At 40.5% G+C, this 6,399-nt stretch overlaps 1 non-coding gene across 1 annotated transcript; it reads left to right on the top strand.

The window, feature by feature from the left end:
- Positions 1–232: 232 nt before the first annotated feature.
- On the top strand, positions 233–366 carry LOC120268898. The gene has a single exon (XR_005539064.1). It is a non-coding gene; the product is annotated as a small nucleolar RNA Z247 (small nucleolar RNA).
- Positions 367–6,399: the final 6,033 nt, after the last annotated feature.

Here is a 6,399-nt window from a genome sequence, read left to right as displayed (position 1 = left end):
ACTCGGCGCACTCCTCGTGTCGCTCGAACCATTGGTACTGTCGCAAGTCAGTGGCTTGACATCCACAGCAGAGGTGTGGGCTACCCTCGAACGCATGTTCGCATCAAAATCCAAGGCCTGGATCATGCAAATCTGAATACAATTCTCCACGACGCGCAAGAATGATCTGAGCGCGATGGAGTACTTCAACCGCATAAAATTGCTTGCGGATCAGATGGTATCTACCTGCCATCCAATGAGCGATGATGATATGATCGGCTACATCATGGCACATCTCGATGCTGAGTACAACCTGCCGGTTTCCTCTATCACTACCAGGTCTGACTCGATCGGTCTATCTGAGTTCTATGCTTATTTTCTCTCATATGAGACTCGCCTGGAACAACAGAATCAGGCTTTCCAAATTGGTTCGACCGTCAATCTCGCTTCGCAAGGCTATCAAGGCGGCGACCATGGTGGTGGTTTCGAAGGAGGCCATTTTGGTGGCGCCCAAGGTGGCGGTCGCGGTGGCGGCGGTCGTGGACCCCAACAGAAAAGCCGTGAAACCTGTGACTAGTCAAAGGCCCAGAACAAGATGGGTGGCGGTAGCTTAAGGCCTACATGTCAAGTGTGCGGTAAGGTGGGACACTGCGTTGAAGTGTCGTCATCGCTTCAATCATTCCTACCAGGCAGAGGATAATCATGTGGCTAACTACATCAACACCATCCCATACAACCCCAATACCAATTGGTACACCGACACGGCGCCACTGACTACATCACTTGTGAGCTCGATAAGCTGACGGTCCGTGACAAATATCATGGTCGTGATCAGGCACACACTGCAAATGGTGTAGGTATGTTTATTAGTCATATTGGTCATTCCTCGATTAATACCCCCGATCAAACTTTATCCTTGAAACATATTCTTCATGTTCCTAATGCCAAGAAAAATCTTATTTTCGTACATCGTTTAACCTCTGATAACAATGTCTTTCTTGAATATCATTCTGACCATTTTTTTTATTAAGGATCGGGAAACGAAGAGAACACTTCTTCGAGGGGAATGTAGGGGTGAACTCTTTCTCCTCCTATTGAGCTAATCATCTGTATCCTCCAAGCATGCCTATTCTGTTGCCACACTCACTCAAGAAAGATGGCATAATCGTCTCGGCCATCCGTCGCTTTCGATAGTTCGTCATGTTCTTTGTCTAATTAATCTTCCTTGTTCCAATAGTTCCAATAATATGCCGGTCTATGATTCATGTCAACAGGCTAAAAGTCATCAGTTACCTTACACTAATTCGCATGAACTTTCGTTGTCTCCATTAGCACTTGTCTATTCCGATGTATGGGGTCCGACTCTTACTTTTGCTGGGGGTTTTAAATATTATGTGAGTTTTCTTGATGATTTCAGCAAGTTTGTTTGAGTATTTTCTCTAAAAGTAAGGCTGATGTTTTTCGCACATTTGTTCATTTTCAAACTCTTGTTGAAAAACAACTTGATAGGAAGATTCTTTGCATGCAAACTGATTGGGGGGAAGGGGGTTGAGTATCACAAGTTACATTCATTTTTTAATCAAGTTGGCATTGCTCATCGTGTTTCTTGTCCTCACATACCTCAATAAAATGGTGCAGCCGAATGAAAGCATCGACACATCGTCGAAACTGGTTTAGCTCTTTTTGCCCTTTCGGGTGTTCCCCTCAAGTTTTGGGATAAAGCTTTTAGCACTACCAGTTACCTCATCAATCGGCTACCAAGTAAAGTTATCCACAATTCCATTCCACTACAAAAATTTTTCAACATCAAACCTGATTATTCCTCCTTAAAGGTTTTTGGGTGTGCTTGTTGGCTCATCTTAGAGCCTACAATGCTTGCAAACTTCAGTTTCGCTCTCGCCAATGTGCATTTCTCGGCTATAGTACTCAATATAAGGGCTATAAGTGTCTTGATCCAACATCTGGTCGTATATACATCTCCCGCGATATTGTTTTCGATGAGGGAGTATTTCCCTTTGCCACCTCTTTGTACATGAATGGTCCTCGTATCCTGTCAAAAACTGTTTTTTTTTCCAACTGTTCTGAGTATTGATCATGGCCATGTGACTAATGAACCTATTAATGCTCCTGTTTTTGTGCAGCCACAGGTTGTCTCTGCGCATGGTGAGCCGAACGTGCCTGATACTATAGCCGTTGTACCTCTGAGTGTGCAAGATGAAACGATTAGGCTGGGCTTGGCACCGTCTGCTCCTACTGGCACGGGACTATCTTATGGGCAGGAAGCGGTAATGCCTGTAGAGTCTGCGGCTAGTGCAGCGTTGAGTACTCCTGAAGCATCTGCGTCTTCTGCTGTATTGCCTACCCCACATGGGCGCACTCACCACATGACGACACGTCTCCGTGACAAAATCCGAGTGCCTCGTACATTCACAAATAGCACTATTCATTATGGGTATATTATTACCCGTAAACCTGAGTCGCTTGATATGGCACTGGCAGATCCGAATTGGAAGCATGCTATGGAGCAGGAATTTGAAGTACCTCAGAAGAATGGTACATGGAGTCTTGTTCATCCCACTCACGATCAAACTCTCATAGACTGCAAGTGGGTTTACAAGGTTAAGCACAAGGCAGATGGCAGCATCGACAGATACAAAGCTCGTCTAGTAGCAAAAGGATTTCGATAGCGTTATGGTATTGATTATGAGGATACCTTCAGCCAAGTGGTTAAACCTGCTACAATTCGCTTGGTTCTCTCCATTATTGTATCACGTGGTTGGGAATTGTGGCAATTGGATGTTTAGAACGCGTTTTTGCATGGTGTTCTGGAAGAGGAAGTTTTTATGCATCAGCCTCCTAGGTAAACAGACTCACGGAAACCACATCTTGTGTGCAAGCTGCATAAGGCTCTGTATGGTTTAAAACAGGTACCACGAGCTTGGTATGCTAGACTGAGCTCAAACCTACAGGAACTTGGGTTCATGTTGTCTCGCGTTGACACTTCCTTATTTATTCATAACAATGGTGCGATTACTGTCTATGTTCTCATTTATGTTGATGACATTATTGTCACAGGCTCTTCCTCATTGGTGGTTCAGTCTCTTTTGCGAAATTTGCAAAGTGAGTTTGCCTTAAAAGATCTTGGTGAGTTACACTTCTTTCTCAGAATTGAGGTGAAGAAATTGAATGATGGCATTGTTCTTTCTCAATGCAAATATATTATAGATCTTCTATGTCAGGTTGGCATGACGACATACAAAGGTGCTTCTACTCAAATGTCCAACATCGACAAGCTCTCTATTACTATTGGGGATCCGTTAGGTCCCAAGGAGGCCACCAAATACATAAGCACTGTTTGGGCGCTTCAATACCTTGTTCTCATACGGCCTAACATAGCTTACTCTGTTAACAAGGTGTGTCAATTCCTTCACTCTCCTACCAACGTGCACTGGACGGCAGTGAAACGGATACTTCAGTATCTCAATCACACTTCAACAATTGGTATGAAGATTTGCAGATCTTCTTCCACCTTGGTGAGTGCCTTTTCTGACGTTGATTGGGAGGGATGTCCTGATGATAGGAGGTCTACAGGTGGCTTTGCTGTTTTCTTTGGATCCAACTTGATCTCGTGGAGTGCACGCAAGCAAGCAACAGTCTCTCAATCTAGCATAGAAGTAGAATATAAAGCACTTGCGAATGCTACGGCGGAGATTGTTTGGGTACAGTCGTTACTTGGTAAACTTGGTGTATTTCAATTTCGAACGGCATTGCTTATGGTGTGACAATCTTGGTGCCATCTACTTGTCAGCGAACCCTGTCTTCCATGCCAGGACCAAGCATATTGAAGTGGATTTACATTTTGTCCGAGAACGAGTTACACTAGAGATGGCAATAATACCCATACCCGACCCAACCCGACCCGACCCGACCCGAGTTTGACGGGTAAAACCCGATTTGACCGGGTTTCGGGTCGGGTTCGGGTAAAACCCGAATTGTATGAAACCGATGCGGGTGCGGGTGCGAGTATGACAATTCTAATACCCGACCCATACCCGTACCCGACCCGAAATTAAAATTAGTAAAATATTTATATAATATATATATATACACACACACACATATATACTAATATGTTTTACAACTTAACAATTTAGAATTTTTTATTTTTCCTCTTTGTTTGGTCTTATAATTTTATAATTATTTTATTTTATTTTATTTTATAAAAAATTATAATTACATTTAAGTTATTTTTTTATAAAAAAATAATATTTTTTTATTAATTTTTTTAATATTAGGGCGGGGGCGGGTATAACCGTCGGGTGCGGGTGCGGGTTTGGGTTTTTAAAACCCGTCGGGTTCAGGTTCGGGTTCGGGTATACTAGTGGGGTATCGAGTACGGGTACGGGTATGGTAATACCCGCACCCGACCCGACCCGTTGCCATCCCTAAGTTACACGCAAAGTTCTTGACATTCAATTCATCATTGCCGGTACAGCTACAAGAGAAATTCAAGCACAATCTCAATCTTCATCAAATGTGATTGACAGGGGTTGTTAAGATAATTAGGATCCATGTATAGTTGGTAAGAAACCAAATCATATCACATAATTATAGGATATGTATCAACGTTGATTGTAAGCCATAAATATGTAACCCTATTTTATATATAAATATAAGAAGGATGCAACCTCTACAGTGTGCAAGTTACAAAACCCTAATTCAATAATTCCTTTTGTGGTATCAGAGCGGTTCTCTTCCACAAAACATCCAATGAATTATGGTGCTTCTTCAGCCAGCGTGGCGCCGTTATCTGGAGAATAAACACATTCTCATTGTTTTGCCCATTTACCTGGAGAATAAACACCAAAACAAAGACAACTATGAAAATTTTCTTCATCATTTTGCTTAGGTACTTGGAATCTCCTCAACACTCTCGCTTCTCAGTCGACGCCGAAAAAGTCTTGGACTCGGCCTTGAAGGAGAGGATGGAGAGCGGGGCAGGGATGCTCCGAGGAAGGGAGATGACGAGCGGGAGGACTAAGGTTTATATTTCACAAGAAGTGAGTGGGAGAACTAGGGTTTGATTAATCAGATCTGACGGTTATTAAAGCTTTGAGAATTTAGAGTTTTTGAGATAGTAAGTGGGTCGGGCTTATGTATATCAAGCTTTGATCCAGACAAACTTGAAATTTTCCTAATTTTATTTTTCGTGTATATTAATTTACTTATAAAAAAGTGTATGATTATACTACATATGTATATATGGAAATAATATATATATTTTATAATTCTATAAACCCAACATCTTTATTTTATTGTAATTTGCTAATAATATAATACAATGTAAAAAAATTAATGAATAGAGATAAATATTAGTGTTTTGCAAAATATATACTTCTATAAACGATAAATTAATAAATTAATTTATGAGAATAGAGAGGTTTATATAAATGATTGGATTTCATTGATTAAATACATTCAAACAAAAACAAGCACATTAAAATAAAAACAATATATAAATTTCCAATAAAATATGAACACAAATAAATTCAAACAGAAATCATGGCAATGACGGTGATGATTAGATCGACACCCATTCAGTGAAGTTCAGTAAGTTTTTTCTGATACCAATATTGGTTGATGAAACTCCTTAATATCAGTTTCAAATAAATTCTCCCCACCATTTGCCATCTTAACTTTCCACTTTCTCACCGCTGCCACTACAACTTGAGCAACCCTAGAAAATGGGTTTCCACCGGGCTTAAAATATCGATACCTTGGAGTCCCACCTAAAAACAAGACAAGAGCAACAAACGCTGACACACAACTTGAGCAACCCTAGAAAGTGGGTTTCCACCGGGCTTAAAATATCGATACCTTAGAGTCCCACCTAAAAACAAGGCAAGAGCAACGAACGTTGACACAACCGAAACCCAAAAACCCAAGTGCCCTCATTCTCAATGTAACTCAAGAAAGTGTTGGAGAATGGGGATCCTAAATTATGTGCCAAATTTTGAACCGGTCAAACCCGACCAAACCCGGTGAACCGGCCGGTCGGACCAAAACCGGATGGAACCCGGTTTTCAATTTTATTTTATTTTGTTTTGTTTCTTTTTTTGTTTATTGTGTATTGTTTTTTGTTTTTGTAAGAAAGGACTTAGGGACATGAATTGGTTTTTCTTGATTTCATGATGCTCCTTGAGTCTTGATTTGTCGAAAATATTGTTTGGATTCATGGAACTTTAGAATTTGGAATTATGAGAAAATAAACAAAAAAAACTTGTAAATTGTTTAAAAGGTATAGATTATTTAGGACTTATTTTATTTTATACTTTTATTTTAATAGTAATGATGATCAAATATGAGAATTGAATTAACCATAGTTTTGTTTTGAATTTTTTTTGTTCATCCTTGTCTTAT

Source organism: Dioscorea cayenensis, chromosome 1 (genome assembly GCF_009730915.1).
Source record: "Dioscorea cayenensis subsp. rotundata cultivar TDr96_F1 chromosome 1, TDr96_F1_v2_PseudoChromosome.rev07_lg8_w22 25.fasta, whole genome shotgun sequence".
Classification (NCBI taxonomy): Eukaryota; Viridiplantae; Streptophyta; class Magnoliopsida; order Dioscoreales; family Dioscoreaceae; genus Dioscorea; species Dioscorea cayenensis.
The sequence above is the reverse complement of the archived record's forward strand: the minus strand, read 5'-3'. Positions and strand labels throughout refer to the sequence as shown.